This window comes from Zootoca vivipara, chromosome 14 (assembly GCF_965207765.1).
Source record: "Zootoca vivipara chromosome 14, rZooViv2.hap1.1, whole genome shotgun sequence".
In the NCBI taxonomy this organism is placed as follows: domain Eukaryota; kingdom Metazoa; phylum Chordata; class Lepidosauria; order Squamata; family Lacertidae; genus Zootoca; species Zootoca vivipara.
Window position 1 is genome coordinate 23,801,141 of NC_142597.1, and position 25,681 is coordinate 23,826,821.

General features: G+C 43.9%; 1 long non-coding RNA gene across 2 annotated transcripts in view; it reads right to left on the minus strand.

The window, feature by feature from the left end:
* The window catches only part of LOC118097159 (uncharacterized), a 97,103-nt gene that overhangs the window by 69,744 nt on the left and 1,678 nt on the right, over positions 1 to 25,681 (minus strand). For both annotated transcript variants that reach the window (XR_015947132.1, XR_015947131.1), the window contains exon 2: positions 7,684 to 7,782. This is a non-coding gene — a long non-coding RNA (uncharacterized LOC118097159). The remainder of the gene's footprint in view (positions 1 to 7,683; positions 7,783 to 25,681) is intronic.

Genomic DNA, 25,681 nt, shown 5'->3' on the forward strand with positions numbered 1-25,681 from the left:
GCACCAGAAGTTGCTTCTACGCATATCCAGACATGTGTAGAAGCGACTTCCGGTGCCGCGCCGCTGCTGATCCCGGATTTTTCAACAGGAGACTTGGCAGCTATGGATAACATGGACTGCACCATTTCCAGCTGCAGCTGAGCAGCCACATTGTTGAACGCTCCCCTGTGTTAAAAGCCACATTGCAAATAGGAAACCACCTCCGTGTGTAAAGGGCTGGAAGAGAAGCCTACTTCAGTGATGCTATCAGAGGAGGGCTTTGAGGCAGGTATCTGGTGGGGACCCTCTAAATCAGGGCCACCAAAGCCAAGTTGTTGTTGGGGTGGTTGCAGAAGGTGCACGACCAAAGATAAGTCCACAAAAACCTGGAGCCAGCCCTTATTTCCCATCTAGGAAGGGGCTGTAAGATCATTAAGGCCAGGACTGCTGTCTGCGATAGTTCTCTATTGTAAGAGAGCTTTCTGTGGTATCTTCCTACTTGTTAGGAAAGGGCTGTAGCACCGTGGTGCCTGCAAAAGGACCCAGTTTCAATTCCTGGCGTCTCTTCAAGTAGGGCTGGGAGAGACCCCTGTCTGAAATCCTGGAGAGCTGCTGCCTGTCAGTATAGACATTATTGAGCTTTGTGAACCAATGGTCCAACCTGGTGTAAGACATCTACCTAGGTTCCTAATCTGAAGTGGTACAGTCAATTCTGCCATACCCCGTTCCATGTGTAGACAAACTAGGTATGATGAGTAGAGCCAGTAGCGCTTTTATTAATATTACGATATTAATTCTACATTATGCTTGATAGTATTCTTTTAAAAAACAAAAAACAAAAAACCTCAAAGTGCATTACAACAAGAATAAAACACTGACATTATCAGTTAAACCCCTCCCTCTAAATACATTATAAAACTTCAAAAATAATTAAAATCCAAGATAAGCTAAAAAACCGGACTGAAACACCTTTCTGTGTTCCATACACCTGGATAGGCTTCCCTAAACAAAAATGTTTTAGGAGGCACTGAAAATATTACAGCAAAAGCTCCTGCCGGATGTCAATAGGCAGGGAGTTCCACAGAGTGGGTGCTGGCACACGGAAAGATTGATTCCTGACAAATGCAGGAGTATCTTGTGGCACCTGTGACAATGCCATTTTTGCAGATTGAAGAGGTAGAGTGGGCATGCTCACTCTAGGGCAGTGATGGCGAACCTATGACACTCGTGTCAGACGTGACACGCAGAGCCCTCACTGCTGGCACTGCTCATTGGCCCATTCGCGCTGTTGTTGTTGTTGTTGTTTCCCCCCATTTGTTCTCCCGCTCCTCCTACAGCTTGTCTCCGCTACAGCTTGTCTCCGCTGTTAAAACCCAGATCCTTTGTTGTTGTTGTTGTTGCTGGTAGCCAGAGATTGGTTTTTTAACCCTTTCTGTGCTGTTTTTTCTGGCGCTTTGGCAGACTATGATTGGGTGTAACAGCGTTCGTTTTTAACCCGTTCTGTGCTGGTTTTTTGGCGCTTTGGCAGACTATGTCAGTGCTGCATGTTAGTTCCAGCGAAGGTATTACTCGTCATTTATTTCTGTTCTCTTTCCCCCCCAAAAAAGCGCAGCAGCTTTGGGGCACCCCCCCAAAAACAAAGCAACTTTTGCATCCCCACCCCAAAAAACCTCCCAAACTTTGGTCAGCAGCTCCCCACAAAAAGCTCAACAACTCTGGGCACTTTGTGATAAATAAGGGTTTTTTTGGTTTGGTTTGGTTAAATAATTAGGTTTTGGTTTATTAAATACAGTTATATATTTCAATTATACATTTTTGTTATTTAAACTATAAATATCGTGAAATTATGGGTTTTTTCTCGAAGTGACACACCACCCGAGTTATGCCCGGTTTTTTGGCCAATTTTGACACACCAAGCTCAAAAGGTTGCCCATCACTGCTCTAGAGCAATCTCGCAAGTCAACTGGTCCCATGCATTGGGATGGAGGTTAAGAGACAAAAGGAACTGGGATCTACCAATGATCCAAACAATGAGTGCCACTCTGGAAGAGCAAGTGTCCTCTGCGGCACAGCTAGGATATCCATTTCTGCCAGGGGTCTAAACTGGGTGGAATGGTTTGGGGTATGCTTGGCACTGAGAAGTGCACAAAGTGGGATTCGGGTTAAACATTCTACAGGCGATGCCCAAACAAGCTGTGTTTTCAGCCTAGGCCAGAAAGCTTTAATTGGCTCACTTACTTCCACAAGGATTATGTAGTATGTACTCTCATGATATATGAGAAGACTCTAATGCCGCTTTATTTCTTCCCCTGCTATGCTAAATCCATTGCCTGTAATCCCAACAAATCCCATAAAATCAAGCAGGACCTGCAGCAAAACACTAAGCGCAAGGGGGATGTATTTACCATAGAGCTAGGCCAAAGTGCCTCTTCCCCACATGTGATTAAGCCTTGTTGGCATGCAGGTGTCAGACGACCCATCTTTTGCACAGTGTTATGTGAGCCCTCGGGAGCAGCTGGTGCATGGGGCTCTACAAGTGTGGTCCATCAGCTGGTTGGCAGTGCCTGAAAACCTCCTGAAAACTGGTCTTCACCTGCCCAATGTCATAGATCAGGTCAGGTGTAGGCCAGGTAGACATCGTTTGGCCAAAATAGACTTGCAAGGCAAATTGGCGTTACTCCACTTTTGTGATGGTCATATTCTTTCTTTGCTCTCTTTCCTTGCCTCTGCCATTTCAGCCGTGCGGCTGTGTCAAATTTGTTTTTATTGACTGAGAGTATGAAAAGGCAGGGATACAAATTCTAAAATCCATTGGCAATGAAAAGAAACGCAGACAGGCTTCCAAAATTAGGCCAGCTGCTCATCCCTTTTCCTCCTCTGGGTTTCTCCTTCCCTTCCCTCCCCACCCACCACATTCGCCATTTCAGAGAACGATAGGAATTTTTTTGAACTGATTTAGGAGAGGCCCAAAATCCTCCATATTTTTGTTCCTATGGAAACCATTCCCTCGACACCCTCAACACACATTCAGTATTCCGGTCTTACACTCCATTTGCTTCTCGGAAATGATACACACATTCGTAGACAAAACACCCTGCTCTCAAAACCTTGCTCCATGTACATTCTGGAAGGTTTCCGTTTTACATTCAGAGTCAGCGTATTTAATTAATAATCATTAATTAGGGGGAAAGGAAGGTGTCAGACTGGCGGTGTTTGGAGACTCAAGGCATATGTCTGTTCCCGGAACTGGGGCAGTTTGGTCCCAAGGTCCCAACCTCCTGAGATAAGCGACAACTGAAGTAAAGAGTATTTATCAGATACATTAACTGACTCAAATCTAGCATCATCCAAAGGATTATGACAAAAATGAAAACAGGAGCACATCTTTCCGGCCCCCACTTATTTGTTCTGTGTCCAGAACGAAAATCTATCCAGTGAATATGATCAGGATTCGCTTTTGTTGCTTTTTGTCTGCAAACAACAGGTAATATCTAGCTACATCTTTCTTGAGAGTCAGTGTGATGCACCAGTTACAGCGCCGGACTAGGTCTCAGGAGACAAGGGTTCAAGTCCCCACTGAGCTATGAAGCTCACTGGCTGACCTTGGGCCTCACTCTCACTCTCTCTCTTTTTTAATAAAAAAACAACATAATTTTTATTGGTTTTCTATTCACACACACACCAAACCATTTACAACATCGAATATTCATAAATTTTTACATTTCCTTACATTACAATTTTCCTCTTTCATTTATACAATTCAAGTTTCAAGTCTTTGTTGACTTCCCTCCATTCTTTGCAGTCTTTTAAGTTTCAAAATACCTTTGTGTGATTGATTAGTCAATATACATCATATTGTCAATTATGTCTTTCCCTTATCATTCATTTAAATGTACAGTGGAACCTCGGTTTATGAACACCTCGGTTTATGAATTTTCGGTTTATGAATGCCGCAGACCCATCTGGAATGGATTAATTCATTTTCCATTTCTTTCAATGGGAAAGTTCGCTTCAGTTTATGAACGCTTCAGTTTATATACAGACTTCCGGAACCAATTACACCCATGCTTCAGTTTATGAACGCTTCAGTTGAAGTACTCCACGGACCCATCTGGAACGGATTAATCCACTTTCCATTACTTTCAATGGGAAAGTTCGCTTCAGTTTATGAACGCTTCAGTTTAAGTACCCCACGGACCATCTGGAACGGATTAATCCACTTTCCATTACTTTCAATGGGAAAGTTCGCTTCAGTTTATGAACGCTTCAGTTTATGAACAGACTTCCGGAACCAATTGTGTTCATAAACCAAGGTACCACTGTATATTGCATTATTGTAAACACATTCTCTTTTGCATAGTTATTTCTTTGTCCAAAACAAAACCAATAAAGAGATTTTTTCTATCAATTGCTCTGACTCACTGGTTTATTCCTTTAATTTTCAAAGTGTTGTCTCGATATATTCTGTGAATTTCTTCCATTCCTTACTGAATACTTCCTCTCCTTGATGTCTAACTATCCCGGTCAGTTTGGCAATTCTGCATATTCCATTTTTTTTTGTCTCCACTCCTCCACTGAGGGTACCTGATGCTGTTTCCATACTTGGGCTAGTAATAACCTTGCCCCTGTGGTGGCATACAAAAATAGCTTTTGGTCACATTTTTTTATATCATCCGTTACCATCCCCAACAGGAAGGCTTCGGGCTTTTTCCTAAATGTGTATTTAAAGATCTTCTTTAATTCGTTGTATATTTTTTTCCCAGAACTCTTTGATTCTCGCACACCTCCACCACATATGAATGAAGTCTCCTATTTCCTCCCCACATTTCCAACAAAGCTTGGGTTAGACTCTCACTCTCAGTCCAACCTTCCTCACAGGGTTATTGTAGGGATAAATTGGGGAGCGGAGAAGGTGGTGGAGGAGAAGTATTTATGCCACCTTGAGCTCCTTAGAGGAAAGTTGGGATAGAAATGTAACATAAAAAAATAAAAAAGTAAAAATTGATAATGCCCCCCTATTTGCATCGTAATTTGCATTACTAACATAATTTAAATATAATAATTACGTAAGCTGTGTAAGTTATGTAATTTTGCTAACAGCAGGCAGCAAGATGAATAATGTGGTTTTTGGCAGAAAGTAAACTGTGGAGGATCAGGCTGAGCAATGTATTGATACACCGTCCAAAATTGGTTTGAGGCCCACATTGTGGTAACGGTTTCATTTTATTCAACATAGCAGTATATCGTGAATCACAATGTGTGTGGGCTATGGAAAAAAATCATTATGTGGGAAAAGAACCATAAAGCTGGTCATTGCTTCTCTCGTGATTCAAGCCACCCCTGTTGCTCTATAGTATACTATAAAATAACAGTTGCAACAATAAGTTGCAGGTAAATAAAAGTGTATCAGTTTTAGACCCCTAAGTAATAGCAGTTGCCAGGACATTACCCTATTTGCCTCTACATAGTTCCATCATTTCTGACATCGTGCTAAAGTGGTACAGTCATACTTCAGTTTAAGTACACCTCGGTTTGAGTATTTTCAGTTTAAGTACTCCGCGGACCTGCCTGGAATGGATTAATCCACTTTCCATTACTTTCAATGGGAAAGTTCGCTTCAGGTTAAGTACACTTCAGGTTAAGTACAGACTTCCGGAACCAATTGTGTTTGTAAACCGAGGTACCACTGTATATCACCAGTGTTTCCCAACCTTTTTCCGACTGTGGCCCCCTTCCGACTTTGATTCCTTCCTGTGCCCCCCATGGGTGTAGCCAAGAAGAGACAGAAGGGCAGCTGTTCCCTCCCCATAAGTAAAAAAAATCAATAAAATCAATACAAGTCTGAGGTTCTGGCCCCCTAAGAAAAGCCTGGCTATGCCAATGCCCCCTCCCCTCCTACTAGTAGAAATGTAACTATTTAAATGTTTTGTTTGGAAATAGACCATGTTTTATTTATAATTTTTATAACTTGTACAAAATACAATTACAAAAAATGATAGGAACATAATGAAGTATTGTTGAAGCAGAACATAGAATCATAGAGCTGGAAGGGTCATCTTTCAAGTGCAACCCCCTGTGATGTAGGAAAGTCAGCTAACACATCATCTGCTTAAAAACCTCCAAGGAAGGAGAGTCTAGAACATTTATGTGATTTATGTGATTTCACCTGTGGCCCCCTTGGAATATCCTGCCCCCCCAAGTGGCCATAAGGCCCCCAGTTCGGAAACACTGGTATATCACAATGTTTAGCTGGTGAAAAAACATTGAAAACCAGACATCGCTCAGCCCTAGTGGCGGAACAGAAACTGCATGTGCCCATAGAATCATAGAGATGGAAGAGACCACAAGGGCCATCCAGTCCAACCCCCTGCCAAGCAGGAAACACCATCAAAGCATTCTTGACATATGCCTGTCAAGCCTCTGCTTAAAGACCTCCAAAGAAGGAGACTCCACCACACTTCTTGGTAGCAAATTCCACTGCCGAACAACTCTTACTGTCAGGAAGTTCTTCCTAATGTTTAGGTGGAATCTTCTTTCTTGTAGTTTGAATCCATTGCTCCATGTCCGCTTCTCTGGAGCAGCATAAAACAACATTTCTCCCTCCTCTATATGACATCCTTTTATATATTTGAACATGGCTATCATATCACCCCTTAACCTTCTCTTCTCCAGGCTAAACATACCCAGCTCCCTAAGCCATTCCTCATAAGGCATTGTTTCCAGACCTTTGACCATTTTGGTTGCCCTCTTCTGGACACATTCCAGCTTGTCAGTATCCTTCTTGAACTCTGGTGCCCAGAACTGGACACAGTACTCCAGGTGAGGTCCGACCAGAGCAGAATACAGTGGTACTATTACTTCCCTTGATCTAGATGCTATACTCCTATTGATGCAGCCCAGAACTGCATTGGCTTTTTTAGCTGCAAAACTTTTAGGGCAGAACTTTTAGGGCAGAACTGGAAGCGATACCTTCTTACATCCCTAGTTCAGCATCACCAGCTTTTCTTCTGTGAAATGGGCATGTATAGGATTATGCTGTTGGGATTCATGCACACACACCTGTACATACGCGTAGACTAGAGACAAGAAACATCTACATACACAGACCCTTCAGTACTGGACTCCCCAGGGAAAGAGCTGAACCCCAACAAATTACAACTCTCCTAGTAATAAAATAATTTACCAAGACAGCCGCAAAATGCAAAACGAGGGCTTAAATTGGCCAAGTAATTTAGCAAGGACAGATGTAAAAGAATAAAAGGATTGCTCCAGATAGATATTTGGAGCATAAGAAGATCTAAAACAGCAGCTCCTTAGAACTTTTTGAGTACAGACTGGTTGCAAACATTAATTTCCCTATTTGGGCAAACCTTTCGCTGATTTAAAGTAAGTTGTCATTTCAGCAAGCTCCAGATTTGTAGGATTCTTAAACTTTTTGTGCCATTCAGCTCCTCCAACCTCCTAAATTACTTTGGTGGCTTTTTAAAGCCGAATTCCCTCAAACACTCCAGATTAGGCTGCCAAAAATAAATAAATAATCAGAATTTGGGAGCAGAAACCTTCATTTTTTTAAAAGATCTGACACCTTCATTTCCTCAGGAGCATTTTAGAGGAGCATACAAGGCCATTGGTTAAGTATGTATGCCTCAAATATCTAGATAATTTGAACACATTTTCGCTGAATAAATCAAGCTACTTACTTACTTGATGTAGACAGTCTTCCTGCTGTTGGGCACATTATTTAAGGAAGACTTCAAATGGTTCAACAAATTCCCTCAAGATGTGAACTTCAGCTTCCAAAAGCTGAAAGACACAAATCAGGTTTCAAGTTATCACAATGCATTTCCCAGATATTACTCTTCAGCATCCTGTTTAGAACTAAGAGTGGCTAAAAGGAGAGAGAGAAGGAATACCCCCCCCCTGCACACTTGCAGGGAATGAAAGATGCTGTGATACACGTACCATATGATATGCATGTTCCTGCTGTGCCAAGTCCCAATACAGTATCTGGTCAAATGGTACTTGAGAGGTTCGTATCTACCAAATCGATATGACCCGCATAGCTGCCAAGTTCCGGATTGAAAAATCCGGGACCAGCAGTGGCGCGGCACCGGAAGCCGCTTCTACGCGACTTCTGGACATGTGTAGAAGCGACTTCTGATGCCGCTCTGCCCATTTCCAAAATGTCCGCAGCGCCAGAAGTTGCTTCTACGCACTTCTGGACATGCGTAGAAGCGACTTCTGGCACTGTGGCCATTTTGGAAATGGGTAGAGTGGCGCCGGAAGTCGCTTCTACACACTTCCGGACATGCATAGAAGCAACTTCTGGCGCCGTGGCCATTTTGGAAATGTGCGGAGCAGCACCAGAAACATGGCCACCGTCAGGAGCTGCTTTCCGGGGGATTTACAGGAGATAAATCCATTCGGGCGACCAGCAGGAAACGGTAAAAAAATACGGGGGTTTCCCGGGCAAAACGGGGTACTTGGCAACTATGATGACCAGCAAAGGACAGTATGCAGAGTCGACAGCAGCACCTTCAAAAGAGCCCTGCTGGATCAGGCCAATGGCCCATCTAGTCCATCATCCTGTTCTCACAGAGACCAGCCAGATGCCTATGGAAAGCACATGAGCAGTACTTTCCCCACTTGTGATCCCCAGCAGCTCATTCATATGAGGAATATTCCCACCCGCAGTGCAGGTGATACATAGCCGTCATGGCTAGTTCTTGCCTTCTGATGTAGCTGCCAGAGTCCAAACAACCTGGCAGGGCTCACATCTGACTTCCTGGCCCCCAGCTGCAGACTTGTCTGGTGGCTTAACAGCTGGGAAGTGGTGATTTTGATTCTTCACAGAGTGGCAGATATATAGACAACATTCACGCCACGCATTTAAGGCACTATGATAACGCTTTAAACGGTCATGACTTACCACAAAGCATTCTGGGAGCTGTAGTTTGTTAAGAGTGCTGAGTCATAAGGAGATCCTCTATTCCAGGCATAGGCAACCTTGGATCCCCAGATGTTTTGGAACTACAACTCCCATGATCCCTAGCTAACAGGGCCAGTGGTCAGGGATCATGGGAGTTGTAGTTCCAAAACATCTGGAGAGCCCAGGTTGCCCATGCCTGCTCTATTCCCTTCACAGAGATCCTCAGAGTGGTTTAAACCCTCTTCATGGGGAACTCTGGGAACTGTAGTCTGTGAGGGGAACGGAAACCTCTTAATTATTCTGAGTGTCCTTTACAAATTCACAGCCCCATAATTCTTTGCAGAAGCCATGACTGTTTAAGATGGTATCATAGTGCTTTAAATGAATGGTTTGAATGTGGCCATAATGTCAACTCAATGGCATTATGAGAAAATAGTTTCTCAAAAACAAGTAATGCCCGATGAATCTCATGTCTTTTTCTGATAGAGATACAAGCTTGGTAGATCAGGGGGATGTTGTGGATGTAGTGTATCTTGATTTCAGTTAAGGTTTTTGACAAAGTGCCCCCTGACCTTCTTGCACAGAAGCTGGTAAAATGTGAAGTGGACAAGATAACTGTTAACCAGATTTGTAGATGGTTGACAGAGTGAACCCAAAGAGTGCTTACTAACAGTTCCTCATCGTCCTGAAAAAAGTGGCAAGTGAGGTGCCCAGGATTCTGTCCTGGGCCCATTGTTCAGCATATTTATAAATGATTTTGATGAAGGTACTGAGGGGATGCCCATCCAGTTTGCAGATGACACCAACCTCAGAGGAATAGCCAATGCCGCTAAATACACAATCAGAATTCAATACTACCTTAACAGATTGGAGAACTGGGCCAAAACTAACAAAATTAACTTCAATAGGGACAAAAGTAAGGTTCTACACTTCAGGGACAAATGGGGACAATAGGGACAAACGTAAGGTTCTACAGCTGGCAGAAAGAACCAGCTTCACAAACATAAGATGGGGGACACTTGGAATGCCAGTAATACATGTGAAAAGGATCTAGGGGTCTTAGTAAACCACAAGCTTAACATCAGTCAACAGTGTGATGCAGCAGCAGAAAATCTATTGCTGTTCTAGTCTACATCAACAGAAGCATAGTGTCTTGATCAAGGGAAATATTAGTCCTATTCTATTCTGACTTGGCCAGACCATACCTGGAGTACTGTGTCCAGTTCTGGGCACCACCAGAATTTAAGAAGGATATTGACAAATTGGAATGTGTGCAGAGTGGGGTGACCAAGATGATCAAAACAAAATAAAAAAATTCATTCCAGTAGCACCTTAGAGACCAACTAAATTTGCCATTGGTGTGAGCTTTCGTGTGCATGCACACTTCTTCAGATGTACACAAAAGCTCATACCAATGACAAACTTAGTTGGTCTCTAAGGTGCTACTGGAAGGACTTTTTATTTTGTTTCAACTACGGCAGACCAACACAGCTACCTACCTGTAACAAGATGATCAAAGGTCTGGAAACCAAGCCTTATGAGGAACAGTTGAAGGAATTGGGTATGTTTAGCCTGGTAAAGAGGAGACCGCGAGGAGATATGATAGCCATCTGAAGGGCTGTCACGTGGAAGATGAAGAAGGCTTGTTTTCTCTGCTCCAGAGGGTAGGAACTGAACCAATGGCTTCAAGCCACAAGAAAGGAGATTCTGACTAAACATCAGGAAGAACTTCCTGACAGCAAGAGATGTTTGACAGTGAAACAGACTCAAATGAAAGATGGTAGACTGTCCTTCCTCGGAGGTTTTTAATCAGAGGTTAAGTGGCCATCTGCCGTGGATGATCTACAGTGGTACTTCGGGTTACAGACACTTCAGGTTACAGACGCTTCAGGTTACAGACTCTGCTAACCCAGAAATAATACCTCGGGTTAAGAACTTGCTTCAGGATGAGAACAGAAATTGTGGGGCAGCCGCACGGCGGCAGCGGGAGGCCCCATTAGCTAAAGTGGTACCTCAGGTTAAGAACAGTTTCAGGTTAAGAACAGACCTCCAGAATGAATTAAGTTCTTAACCCGAGGTACCACTGTAGTTAAGATCCCTGCATGGCAGGGGATTGCGTAGATGACCCTCTGGGCCTCTTCCAACTCTACAGTTCTAAGCTTCTATAATTCCATGACTCCCCAGACTCACTTGCAGTCACGGGGTTTGCCTGAATCTGGGCAAAGGGATAGGCAGAAATGGGAGGGTCACTGGGATGGGCAAAAAGGGCCTGCCACAGGGTACGTTGTCACAGAAGATCCTGCAGGCTGGATAAATAATAAACAAAAGATGTTCACAGAAAACTTCAGGCCTGTTAAATGTCATGACGGATTTCCCACAAAGCAAAAGAAAACACTAAGAAACCACCCTGAGATCTTCGGGAAAAGGGCAGTATATAAATTTAATAAATAACCACAAAATCTGGAGATTCCTTCTTGGGCAGAACATCTTGAGAAATTTCAGGGCAATCCGAAAGAGGTTTTGATAGCTGGAAATGAAGCTGGGTTGACCCTAGGCCCATGTTCACGAGTCCTTACCGACTGCACTGTTGCCAAGTTTCCAGAGTAAATGAATAAAAAGAAAGGTTCTTTGGGGGAGGGAGCGGCGTGGTGATCAGCTGGATTGTGCCAATGCAGCCTGTTTTTGCAGCATGCAAGAAGTAGCCAAAATCCACGTGTGAGTCAGAATGGGGCTGATCCACTGAAACAGATGGTGTGTGGTTAATTCAGTGAACAAAGGAGTAACGACTACAGCATGTAACCTGCCTTTAAAGCTAATGGGAACCTTACTGGCCACATTTTCTTCTCCCAGTAAAATATGGACTCAATTATAAGGAGCCATAATCTCTACCTAAAAGCAAACGTATGAAGCTCTGTTGGGCATGTGCCCAAAGTGTATCAGGTGACTATCCCCACTCTTAAAAAAAAAAATTGGGGGGAGAGGGACAGAACGGCCCATGGCCCATATATGGGCAGAGATGTCAGAACAGAGGAGGTGTTTTGCTGGGATTCCCCAAGGCTGTGTAGGAATCTCAGAAGCATCAGCATGGGACAGTGAGGGCCAAAGCAGGCAGGATGTTAAAGGTGTTATTAGATTTAATGAGGACTTTTCAAGAATGTAAGCAGCCATATTGGTGGGGGGGGCAGCAAAAAGGACCTATGTGGTGGGGATTTAATCCTTCACTCTACCATGCTGCTGATAAAAATGATAGCCCACTTATGTATGTAAAGCTAGGATTCTTTACACACACAAATGAAAGGAAGAAGTTCCCACCAAAGGAAGAATGGATAAGCAAAATGATTGACTTTGCGGATTGGCAAAGCTAACAGCTAAAATAAGAGAACCTAATGATGATTGTCTTGTGGAAGAATGGAAGCCTTTCTGGGGGGGCTATCTAAAGTAATATTACAGTATGATGAAATCGTGAGAAGGATTCGAACCACGAGCAACAGAAGGAATTAGAGATTATTGTATTATTGTTACGGTATGAGAGAGAGAAGATAGGTTGCAACAAGGGGGAGAAATATAAAATGCCATGAAAAATGAGGTGGAAAGTCAACAAAACAAAAGGACAAATTATTATGTATTGGAATGTATATGTGATTTAAAAGAAATTTCATAAAATGTAACAACAACAAAAAAGTACCCCACTCCCCATATTTGCATTGAAAGGAAAGGTCCTATTTGCACCAATATGGGGGGCAGGCAGGGTTCAGAATCATAATGAGGAGAAAGAAGCAAACTCCCACGCCCATTCATTGCAATCCAAGTCCTATATGGGGCCCCGCTGTAGTTAACATTTAAAAGCCACCATCAGATGTATTAACACACTTAACATCTAGCTTGGCCCAATAACTTAAGTTTACCCAACACACAGCACTAACCCGTTCCATAAACCTCTTTTGCCATCAGAAATGAAGTTGGCAAGGGTCTGGCTGGCTCCTTCTCAGCACCCTCTTCCCTCTTCCTCTGAATGAGAGCAAAGTTAAGTTTTACAGGATGCTTTGAAATATCAATGTAATTGGCAGCCCTCAGTGTTTGGACTGCATTCACCAGTGAAATATTCCACTTCATTGGGTCTTCCTGCCAGGAAAATTAGTAGCCTTTGATTGAGTGTATAAAAGAAATATGGAGGGTGAATGAAGAAATGTTTGGCATCAAAGCAATGCATTTGGTGGGAGACTCCCAGGAATAGACTTGCAAATCATGCTTGCTTGACCCTAAGCAAGTTACTCATCCTGCCTTCTACTGAGTCAGACTGTTGCTCCATTTAGGTCAGTAGTGTCTACACTGACTGGCAGTGGCTCTCCGGGGCTTCCAGCACAGAGTCTTTCATACCCTCCAACAATTCTCCAATTAAAATAGGGACATCCTATTCAACAATAATAACAACAATTTTATTATTTATACTCTGCCCATCTGACTGGGTTTCCTCAGCCATTTTGGGCAGCTTCCAACAGATATAAAAACGTAATAACACATTAAACATTTTAAAAAACTTCCCCATACAGGGCTGCCTTCAGTTGTCTTCTAAAGGTTGCATAGTTATCTCCTTGACTCAAGGGTTGCATAGCTCCATAGCGTCCAATCAGGGCCGGATTTAGATGAAGAGAGGCCCTAAGCTACTCCACTTGTGAGGCCCCTCCCCATCCCCCACCCTCACATCTAGAAGAAAATGGAAGAGTGTTATAAACAAAACTGAGTGAAGCAAAGATGATGAAGGGTATTTAAAATTCTACAATTCACAATTTCTCCTCTAAAGGACATAATATATTATTGTTAAATAATATGATTTAAATGTTAAATCATATGATTTTTAAAAATGCATAAAATTAACACTGAAAAACTTTTGCAATAACTGAACTTTGTACACCTGGGCAGGCCTGGAACTATAGTAGTTCCCATGTCTTGTTCCTCTCTAAGGAATCAAGTTCAGCCTTCATGGCATTTAACCATGGCTCAGCATCCTCTGAGATTAAACTTTGGACCTCTTGGAAACCTTCTCTGAGTTACTAACAACAGCTGTATCTGCTATGACTGTTTTAGCAAACTCTTCAGCATACCTTTTGGGTGGTTTACCCTTTGTGGCCCTTTCAGATCTGTGTACTACTGTATACACAAGTTTTCCATACTAGGCTTCTCCTCTTTAGAAGAATGCTGGGCAGGCCACAGGCCTGGGCAGGCTGGGTCATCCTCTTATATACATAGCTGCCAAGTCTCCTGTTTTCACGGGAAACCCCCGTATTTTAAACCGTTTCCCGCTGGCAGCCAGATTGAAAAAAATCCGGTAAATCCCCCGGATTTCAGTACCTGCCAGGGAGGCTCCTTCTGCACATGTCTGGACATGTGCAGAACCGATTTTGGGTGCTCTGCCCATGTCTGGGCACCGGAAATCAGGCAGAGCGGCACCGGAAGTCGCTTCTGAGCGTGTCTGGACATGCGTAGAAGCAACTTCCGGTGCCGCTTTGCCCATGTCTGGGCACCAGAAATCGGACAGCGCCAGCAGCGGAAGTTGCTTCTACGCATGTCTGGAAGCAACTTCTGGTGCCAGCGCTGCTGTTCCCGGATTTTTCTAACCGGGAGTTGGAAGGTATGCTTATATACCTGCTGGGATTGACAAGGCACCTGAATCTCATAGCTCTCCTGTAGCTGCCTCTGATTAGTTATAATTTAACTTCTGGGGGAAATAATTAGCATCACATGTCATTTGCATGGAAGTTGCTGAACCAATTAACCAACTAGAAGGATTACTATTAATAGCACCATTTTTCCTATAACTTGATACATAGCTGCCAAGTTCTCCCTTTTTTAAAGGGAAATTCCCTTATGCTGAATAGGCTTCCTCACGAGAAAAGGGAAAACTTGGCAGCTATGACTTGATATTGCTGGATAGTTTTGATGAACTGCAACAGCATTTTTTGTTTGCTTTCTGTTGCCACCCTGGAACTTTTCTTTATTAGTGCCACTTTCTTTTGTATCATCCCTTGCAAATGAAGGAAAACAACTTTTCTGCTTGTATATGTTGATAATATGATTTTGGTTACTGAAGACAAACAAGATTGCACAAAAACAAGATTGGGTGCAGGCGTGGCCAGGACATAGGCATCCTGATTGTGACAAAGGTGACCTGTGTGCTTGCTTGCTTGCTTGCTTGCTTGCTTGCTTGCTTGCTTGCTTGCTTGATTAACAGCTGTTGGGAACTTTTCCTTCTTATGGTCTTTGTACTGGACCTGGAGACTCCAATAGAGAGCATTCCATGTCAAGAAGGAGGGCAAGCAGGCACTCTATCAAATGACAGGGCAGGAGTTACACAGAGCAGAGCCTTTTCTCTGGTGGTGCCCATTGTATGCCTCACTCTTCCCAGACCTGCTCTCTTTTGGCCTGTATTTTGGAGCTTTATAATTTAGGAAGACTTTGGAAGAACTGGTGGACAAGTCTTATCAGTTGCTGACGTATGAGCAGATTTTATTTGCTGCTATTCTGTGCTTCTGGTGCACCAGGGTTTACACCAGCATAACAGACTTGGCCAGGACGCCAGAAGGAATACAATTTATGAGCTTTCTCCATTATCTGCACAGCAGGGGGGTGTTCAGTCAACAGTGCAAAGGCTGAGCTAAAGCATTCCCTGCTGGTTACCTGCTTTCAGCAATAGGGGTCGCTGTTTGGTAGCACCCAATTGGCTAGCTGTCAGGTTCTAGAGCTCCCTATTGGTGGCTCTTTGGTAATTCACAAAATACAGAGTCCATTCATAAAACACAGTGTTCATTCATAAAGCAGTAACATAAATCTCCATTGCTACATATTGGGTATATATTTCAGCGGTTGAACGTACAAGTTTATGGCCAAGCTGTAGTGTAGTGCTTATGTGACTGTGAATAAAAGCTGGATGGGCTCATTGTCTCGGGGTTTTTTGGGGGAAGAGGTGACAAAACTGATTTCAAATAAGAGCCCCACCCCCTTATTTCCATAACAAGTCCTTGAATCTGTACTCTGAATGGTGACACCAGGGACATAGAAGGTGCAGGGCTTTTCTGCCCAACCCCTACACAGTCTCATCAGGGCTGACCTTAAGGCAATTGGAGCAATTTGGCCAAATTGGGCCCCGTGGGCTGCTCCTAAGGGGGCCCCTGCACCAGGGCAATCTAGATCTATTCTGCAGACTTTCACAGTGAACTGGGGCCCTACCCCACAAAAAAAAATTCAAGTTGTGCCCCACTGCTTCAAATTGGGCCCCACTGGCTAGCCCTGAGTCTAATAGTTGTTGGGCCTGAGTTGCTCTGCCTTTGCATGAAGTCTTAGATTCACAATTTTGGGAGAGGGGAGGCTGCCCACTGGGGAGTGGGAGGGCTGGCGAGGCCCCCTAGATTTAGAGGCCCGAGTTGCCCAGCCCTCACATGAAGTCTTGAGTTTGCAATTTTGTGAGAGGAGAGACTGCCCACTGGGAAGCGGGAGGGCTGGCGAGGCCCCCTAGATTTAGAGGCCCTAGGCTTCAGCCTACTTAGCCTATACATAAAACCAGCACTGCCTCCAATATTTTGCCAGTGAAAATAAGGACATCCGAAGTAAAAGCAGGACACTCCAGGATCAAATCAGAAACTGGGATGGCTTCTGTAAATCCGGGACTGTCCCTGGAAAATAGGCTCTGGTCTTTCTCAGCTCTCTCTGGAGCTATCGGGGATCATACCTGGTACATTCTGAATGCCAAACAGATGTCACTTCCCCAAATGGCATCCTTACCTTTGGCTCTCTGATTCTGGCCAAGCACGTTTTGGAAATGAGAGATGCTGATGATCTGCTGCCAGCTCTCGGGAATGGAGAAGATCATGAATAATGGGCATTGGGTGATAGCTGCTGGAACCAAGGAGGCATTGAATTCTATGTACCAACTGCAGATTTATTATTATTATTAACTTTATGGCATTAACAAAGAAAGAGCGCACCAACCACAAGGCTCTCCTCCCCATTTCTATTTAGAGGCCGGGGCAATTCCCCCCACACACCACCACAATGCTCTGAGTCGTAAATCCATGCTTCCCCTACGCAACCTCTCAGTACAGGCATAAGGGATTTATACATCTGTGAAGCATATGAGGGGGATTTTCTCATATAAGAGATATATTGTCACACAGCATTTCCCAGACTGAGTCTGAGGGCCGCACAAGAGAGAGAGAGGAGAGAGAGAGACTTCCATCGAAGTGCTCTAGACAAATAAATCTGCTGAAATTAAAATTTCAGGGTTTATAAAATATTAAATAATTGGCATTTGCATTTCCAAGAGTGCCTTTCATCACCAGGCTTCCTCCTTCGGAGCACTTATCGGCAGCAATTGTTCCCGGGATCGGAGGCACTGCATATTCATACACACTCAGAGAACTCTTGAAAGGAAGCAAGGCCACGTTAGAGAGTGGAGCTCATAAACCATCCAGAGGCTGCACCCAGAATCGCATCTACATTGCCGCTGCCCCGTGTGCAGGACTGGATGATGCAATAAGCCAGGAGTGAGTAATCTCAAGCCTGGGGGCCCAGTGTGGCCCTCCAAACCTCTCTGTCCAACTCCTTGGAGCCCCCACATGCATGCCCCTCCAAGCCACATCCCTCACCAGTCCTGCTCCATCTCTACCTCAAGCACTTTTTAATGTCTGGAATGTGACCTTGGACTGTGATAATGCCCTTTGATTGTCTGGAAGGAAGATGGGGGAGACACAGGAAGCTGCCCTATGCTGAACCAGACCATTGGATCCATCTAGCTCAGTATTGTCTACACTACCTGGTCAATCACAATCAACGTAACCAGCTGCGTTATACCACAAATAAAGTCTGTTATTTACTGTATCATATTAACATATCAACAAAGACATACAATATAGTTGAAGGATCAGAAGACCCAGTGGGTCAGATACTGAAGTCTATTCCACATGTGGTTGTTAATGTAGTCCAATAGTAATTCCACAATGCAGCTACCATAATGCTATAGATCCACTGTCATGTAACATCCATAGCTGCCAAGTTATCCCTTTTTTTAAGGGATTTTCCCTTATGCTGAATAGGCTTCCTCGCGAGAAAAGGGAAAACTTGGCAGCTATGGTAACATCACATTGGAATTTATATCACTGATGAAGCCCAGAATGGCGAAACAGGGATAAAATATTCCAGAAATCCTTGTCAACCCTAGTCGTCTTATGGAATTACAATACCTACGTATGGATTGTTTTTGGACTTCATGAACAAACAAATGCATATGGAATGGACTTTAGTATATGTTTGAACTTCTGCATTGTGGAATTACTATTGGACTACATATCTTTGTTGATATGTCAATGTTGTTGTTGTTTAGTCATTTAGTTGTGTCCGACTCTTCGTGACCCCATGGACCAGAGCACGCCAGGCACTCCTGTCTTCCACTGCCTCCCGCAGTTTGGTCAAACTCATGTTCGTAGCTTTGAGAACACTGTCCAACCATCTCGTCCTCTGTCGTCCCCTTCTCCTAGTGCCCTCAATCTTTCCCAACATCGGGGTCTTTTCCAGGGAGTCTTCTCTTCTCATGAGGTGGCCAAAGTATTGGAGCCTCAGCTTCAGGATCTGTCCTTCCAGTGAGCACTCAGGGCTGATTTCCTTCAGAATGGATAGGTTTGATCTTCTTGCAGGCCATGGGACTCTCAAGAGTCTCCTCCAGCACCATAATTCAAAAGCACCAATTCTTTGGCGATCAGCCTTCTTTATGGTCCAGCTCTCACTTCTATACATCACTACTGGGAAAACTTTGTCGGAAAGATGCTGTCTAGGTTTGTCATTGGTTCCCCCCCCCCCCCAAGAAGCAGGCGTCTTTTAATTTCGTGACTGCTGTCGCCATCTGCAGTGATCATGGAACCCAAGAAAGTAAAATCTCTCACTGCCTCCATTTCTTCTCCTTCTATTTGCCAGGAGGTGATGGGACCAGTGGCCATGATCTTAGTTTTTTTGATGTTGAGCTTCAGACCATATTTTGCACTTTCCTCTTTCACCCTCATTAAAAAGTTATTTAATTCCTCCTCATATATGTTAATATGATACAGTAAATAACAGACTTTATTTGTGGTACAATGCAGCCGGTTACGTTGATTGTGTTTGAGTTGTATCTTGTACATACACTACCTGGTCTACACTACTCTGAATCCCGAGATGCAACATGGGACCTACTTTCCCTTTTGATTTATACCTAAAGTGGCACTTCATGGAGCAATACACATAGTGTTAGCTCAGCATTGCTACTAAAGAAAAACTTGTCCTGCAGCATGGCAGAAAAAAGACATGAGCATTTGATTAGCTGGAAATACACATATTGGGTTGTTTTGTTTTTTAAATGGCTTGTGCTTTTCATCTGCCACATTGCAGCACTCCTGGAAGTTGATAAAACAAGCATCTCATCAAAAGAATGTGTCCTAGTTCAGACATGCATGTAGTGCTCCTTTGGCCTGGTCAGTCCAAGCTGGAATTCAACATGATAGCAACAGCTTTGATGAGACCCACCTGGTGTCGCCTTGTAACTCACTTGTTGGTCCCAAGTCACAGGCTGAAGACCTATGGCCCACAGGACCAAGGTAAGAACTGTATCCATTGTTCCACCCATTTGGGCCTCTTGCCCAATCAATCACCAAAGCATCATTATTTTAATTTAAAATGTCAGATTACCCGGGTTTATGTTTTGGCTACTGTACTTCTGACTCAAGACAATATTGCTAGATAGAGGTTAAATTTGAGTTGTTCAGAACTAAACATTTGGTAGCAGGCAGAAAATTAGGTTGGATATTTTTTAAAAGTATTCGGAATCCAAACTCGTTTTGAGTCAAAATTTGCGGGGCCCCCCCCAATAGCTGCATTGGCATATTATTTATAGCAGTGTTACACACGCTTGCCCAAAGAGAAAGAGACCAATGTTTGGAAAAGTCTAGTAAGACTTGGGCATAAAGAGGTCAAACCTAATCATTCCAATCTTCGGTTATTTACATTTCAAATTTGCAACGTTTTTTAATGTCCTCATGAAAATTCACCAACATTTTGTGCAGATTTCTCCCAATGTGCACATTTTTGTACATAATTTTGCCTAGTCCACACATTTTTGCAAAGCGGTCTCCCTTTATATAATGCATTTTTGGGTATGTCATTAAATTACTGAAATGTGCTCTGTGTGGGGCAACCCTTGGGTCTGGTTCAGAAGGCCCACCTGATGCAGAATGCGGTGACTATTGATAGGGGCATTTGGCTGACAACATGTGACACCATTGTTAAAACATCTGCACTGGCTTCCCACTTACTTCTGAGCCAGGTGCAAGGTCCTTGTATTAAATTATAAAGCCCTGAATAACTTAGGTCCACAGTACCCTCACATTCCAGCTTGGTTACTGATTTAATCTGCAGAAGTGCCATTGGTCATTTCCCAAGCTGGCAAGCTTCATTTGACAGCAAAAAACTGAGCCCATCATCAGCCCAGTATCTGCCAATACAAATTCAGCAGGCATGTTCTGATTCATCTTTTAAATACCTGCTGGAATGTTTTCTATTCTGTCAGGTTTATGCAAGCAATTCAGAATACATCTTTCCATAACAATTCGCTGATACAGCATTAACTTTTTATATTATGGTTTTAATAATTGTTGTAAACCGCTTTGCTATTTTTTTTATGAATAGCAGTATATAAATATTTTAACAAATAGAATAATATTCCACTTATTATATGCATTTCTATGCACACTTTACCCCATGTGCACATTACTTGACTGCATTGCAAAATTCAGAGAAATGCAAATTTTGAAATATTTGCTTATTGTTTCAAAAAGGGCAAATTGGGTAGGTTTGGCTTTAAACTGAAGTAAAGGTCTTCCCCATCTCTACTTGAGCACCCAGATTTATTCTCGACATCTTGAACTTGTTGCCCTCTCCTCCCCTTCTTCACCGCCACCATCCGCTGCAAGCCGTACCGCCGTGACAGAAATAAATTAGCCAGAGCTACAGGTCACACCTTTGAGGGCAGTAAACTCTCAGTGCAGAACCAACAGACAAAACAGAAACCTGGAGAAAGCAGAAGGAATGTGGCTGCCCTGATGACTTGACGCAAGCCCAGACAAAATAATGTTTGGCATAATCTAACAGACTCTAGAGATGAAAATGATTGTCACATGGCAAAATTGTTCCTGGAGGACTACTTTACTACTTCATATTGTAGGAGGCTGTGAGCACATCACATGAAACATGTTCTTCTATGCCGTTAGAAAATTAAAATTTTTAAAATCCTTCACCTAGACAAGCAGCAAGTACTCCCTGACAAGCTAGTTTTCTATCGGGGAGATCTGGGGACAGGGAAGGAGGAGCATTCAATGATTTGATTTCCTACTGTGGTGCAGCCCAGACACAGACTGACATCCTTTTAAAATTCTCCAGCATTTTAAAGCAAATTTCTCCAAATATGTGTCTTCTTGTATGCAATCTCCTCTAATATACACATCCTTGCAATGCATTTTTGTATGTTATTTTCAGCAATACATGAATTTTTATGCACAATTCATTATAGCATGTGCATCTTACTTCCTAAATTCGGAGGAATGTGAATTTTGAAGAATGGCTGCATTTCAGTTTGTGGACTTTTTTAAGAAGGGCCAATCAGGAAGGTTCACCTTTCAAGGGGAACTGAATCAAACCTCTCTCTCTCTCTCTCTCTCTCTCTCTCTCTCTCTCCCCCCCCCCCCGGTCCGTACTGAAGAGCCACTTAAAAGAGCCACAAACTTTGGAGTGCTCATCAAGTTGGTGTCTCTTTCTTGCATATCTTCCTCACCTCTGCACATCACAGCAATAGCTCAATAACGGTAAGAGAAAGCGATTTGCACACTGTAGCATTGGCAAAGCTATTCAAGGGCCAACAGTCTTGCAGAACCGCACCATTTCCATGGTCACAAAACCAGGATGTTTGAAGCCGACCCTTGGCTGGCAGCAATGGGAAACATTCAGCTGTATAGTATTAGGAATTCTTACCCCATCCTTCAGCACAAATACTTTCAAAGGGTCTCCTGAACAACCCTGCAAAGTAGGCTATGCTGACCTAGGGATACCCACTGAGCTTTGTGAGTGCAGATTTGAACATGGGTCTCACTAGTCCTTCTCTGGCATGTGAACCACCATGCCATATTGAATCATGATTTGAAACTTGCTGTTCTGAAACTTTTCCATGCACATGTTCCTAGAATCATAGAAGAGTTGGAAGTGACCACAAGGGCCATCCAGTCCAACCCCCTGCCAAGCAGGAAACACCATCAAAGCATTCCTAACAGATGGCTGTCAAGCCTCCGCTTAAAGACCTCCAAAGAATGAGACCCATCACACTCCTTGGCAGCAAATTCCACTGTCGAACAGCTCTTACTGTCAGGAAGTTCTTCCTAATGTTTAGGTGGAAACTTCTTTCTTGTAGCTTGAATCCATTGCTCTGTGTCCGCTACTCTGGAGCAGCAGAAAACAACCTTTCACCCTCTTCTATATGACATCCTTTTATATATTTAAACATGGCTATCATATCACCCCTTAACCTTCTTTTCTCCAGGCTAAACATACCCAGCTCCCTAAGCCATTCCTCATAAGGCATTGTTTCCAGGCCTTTGACCATTTTGGTTGCCCTCCTCTGGACACGTTCCAGCTTGTCAGTATCCTTCTTGAACTGTGGTGCCCAGAACTGGACACAGTATTCCAGGTGAGGTCTGACCAGAGCAGAATACAGTGGTACTATTACTTCCCTTGATCTAGATGCTATACTCCTATTGATGCAGCCCAGAATTGCATTGGCTTTTTTAGCTGCTGAATCACACTGTTGACTCATGTCAAGTTTGTGGTCTACCAAGACTCCTAGATCCTTTTCACATGTACTGCTCCCAAGCCAGGGTCACCCATCCTGTATTTGTGCATTTCATTTTTTATTTTTTATTTTGCCCAAGTGTAGTACTTTACATTTCTCCCTGTTAAAATTCATCTTGTTTGCTTTGGCCCAGTTGTCTAATCTGTTAAGGTCATTTTGAAGTGTGATCCTGTCCTCTGGGGTATTAGCCACCCCTCCCAATTGGGTGTCATCTGCAAACTTGCTCAGGATGCCCTCAAGCCCATCATCCAAGTCATTGATAAAGATGTTGAATAAGACTGGGCCCAAGACAGAACCCTGTGGCACCCCACTAGTCATTTCTCTCCAGGATGAAGAGGAGCTCTTGATGAGCACCCTTTAGGTTTGGTCAGTCAGCCAGTTACAAATCCACTGAATGGTAGCATTGTCTAGTCCGCATTTTACCAGCTTCTTTACAAGAATATCATGGGGCACCTTGTCAAAGGCCTTGCTGAAATCAAGATAGGCTATATCCACAGCATCCTGAGTGTTTAAGATCAGTTTGGGGAAGACAGATAAACCTCCTGATGGATATGGGCAAGGCTCAGTAACCATTACATTCCTCTTCCAAATTATATAATACTATGAAAAATCCAGTACAAAAGTAAAGATTCCTTGCCTTCAACTCCTTTTCCGGATGAGTCACAAATGAAAATGCATTCAGTTTAAGTTCTACTAGTAGCTATGGCCATTAACTTCAATAGGTCTACTCTGAGTAGGTTTAGCATTGAACCCCACGCATGGATTTTAACCCCAAACCCTCTTCAAGGCTGTGCACATGCTTTGATTCTGCACAGCACCAGAGTTGAGCACAGAATACGATTTCCTAAGAATCTCAGACTTCGTTTTTAAAAAATCACCACTGCCACCAAGCTTCTAGACCTTATTTATTGTTGAGCAGCTTCCAAGTAATGCTGCGACAAAAACACTCACCCAAAGAGAACTCTCACCCAAACTGGAGGGACGATTTGGGAACAAAAGAGAGAGAAAGCCTGCCCTTCTTTCAAATTTGGGGGGCTGGATTGGAGCCGGGGGGGGGGGAGTAAACCTTACCAACACTCCTCCTAGTGCATTCCTGTCGATTCCCCCAGTTCCAGCAAGGCTGGGAGCTGCTGATTCAACAGTGAGTCAGCAAAAGTGATGATATAGGGAAGCTCCACCCCTTGCTGATTCACACTGATGCTTCCATGAGTTTTCTACCTCCTCCCAAGTAGCTGGCCAGGCACTTCATCTGTGGCCCTGAGGCTTCTGCCTGGCTCACTGTCACCCCTGCTCTTGTGGTTCAAGGGTCTGGGTGGGGGGCGGTGAACAAGTGAGGCTTTTGGGAGCCATACAGGAACGCAGGCAACCAGTGTAGAGACCTCCAGCCTTGCAGGTGGAACATCTTGTGACGAAAGCTTACATCCATCCCAGATTGTAGAGAGTCTGTGGACTACCCTGCTTCAACCAGAAAGAATGTCCAAGGGTGACCAGAAGATGAGCCCCATCTCAGGGATGTTTTCCCTGGGCTCCCAAAGAACCCATTTGACCCCATCCTGAGCACTCCCAATTCTCCCGCAGCCCAACCCCGTGCTCCCTGGGCCCATAGCTGCCAAGTCTCCCGTATTCCCCGGGAAACCCCCGTTTTTCCAGCTGTTCCCAGTTTATTTGCCCAGTTCCAAAATGGCTGCAGCGCGACTTCTGGTGCGGCGGCCATTTTGGAACAGGGCAGAGCAGCATCAAAAGTAGCTTCTGAGCATGCTCCGCCCAGTTCCAAAATGGCGGCAGCGCTACTTCCGGTCTGCTACTTCCGGTCCAGTCCCTTATTTCTCAGGCCGGAACTTGGCAGCTATGCCTGGGCCTCAGGAGTGAAGGCAGCAGTGGCCCTGAGGGGAGGCCACCAGTCAGACTGCCAGACTGCTTGCTCGCTAGGGTCTACTTGGGAAGAAATGGAGAGAAGCAGTGGTCCAAGCCTTTCAAGCAGAGGAGGAGTGTCCTTTGTCAATCTGGCACACGTTATTATTATTATTATTATTATTATTATTATTAATTTATTTATTTATTTGTACCCCACCCATCTGGCTGTCTCCCCAGCCACTCTGGGAGGCTCCCAAATGAATATTAAAACAATATAGCATTAAATATTAAAAACTTCCCTAAACAGGGCTGCCTTCAGATGTCTTTTAAAAATAGGATAGCTGCTTATTTCCTTGACATCTGTTGGAAGGGCGTTCCACAGGGCGGGTGCCACTACCGAGAAGGCCCTCTGTCTGGTTCCCTGTAACCTCACTTCTCGCAATGAGGGAACTGCCAGAAGGCGCTGGATCTCAGTGTCCGGGCTGAACAATGGGGGTGGAGATGCTCCTTCAGGTATACTGGACTGAGGCCATTTGGGGCTTTAAATGTCAACACCAACACTTTGAATTGTGCTCAGAGCCAATGTAGATCTCTCAAAACATGTAGCGCTTTGTGCTGCAACATTTTGTTGCAGGTCCCACTTGGTCCTTATTAGTGTAGGTGCTTGCTTTGGAATGCCCTTTGTGTCAGAATTGCATCCCTACTTTCATGTGTTAGCTTTTGATTACTTTACATGCCATGGTTTGGGGAAGGAGGGATACAAGCAAACGGTCCCGTTTTTTTTTGGTTTAGAAAAAAGGGTTCCGACATTCACCATAAAGTTGTTACAGTAAGTACCACACTTTTAACCCTTGGGGGGAGGTACCAGTACTGCGTACCGTTGAGTACCCCCAGAAAAAAAGCACTGCAAGCAAAGCACTCCCAGACAAACCAGTCCCATAAAAGCAGGCATCCCCAAACTGCGGCCCTCCAGATGTTTTGGCCTACAACTCCCATGATCCCTAGCT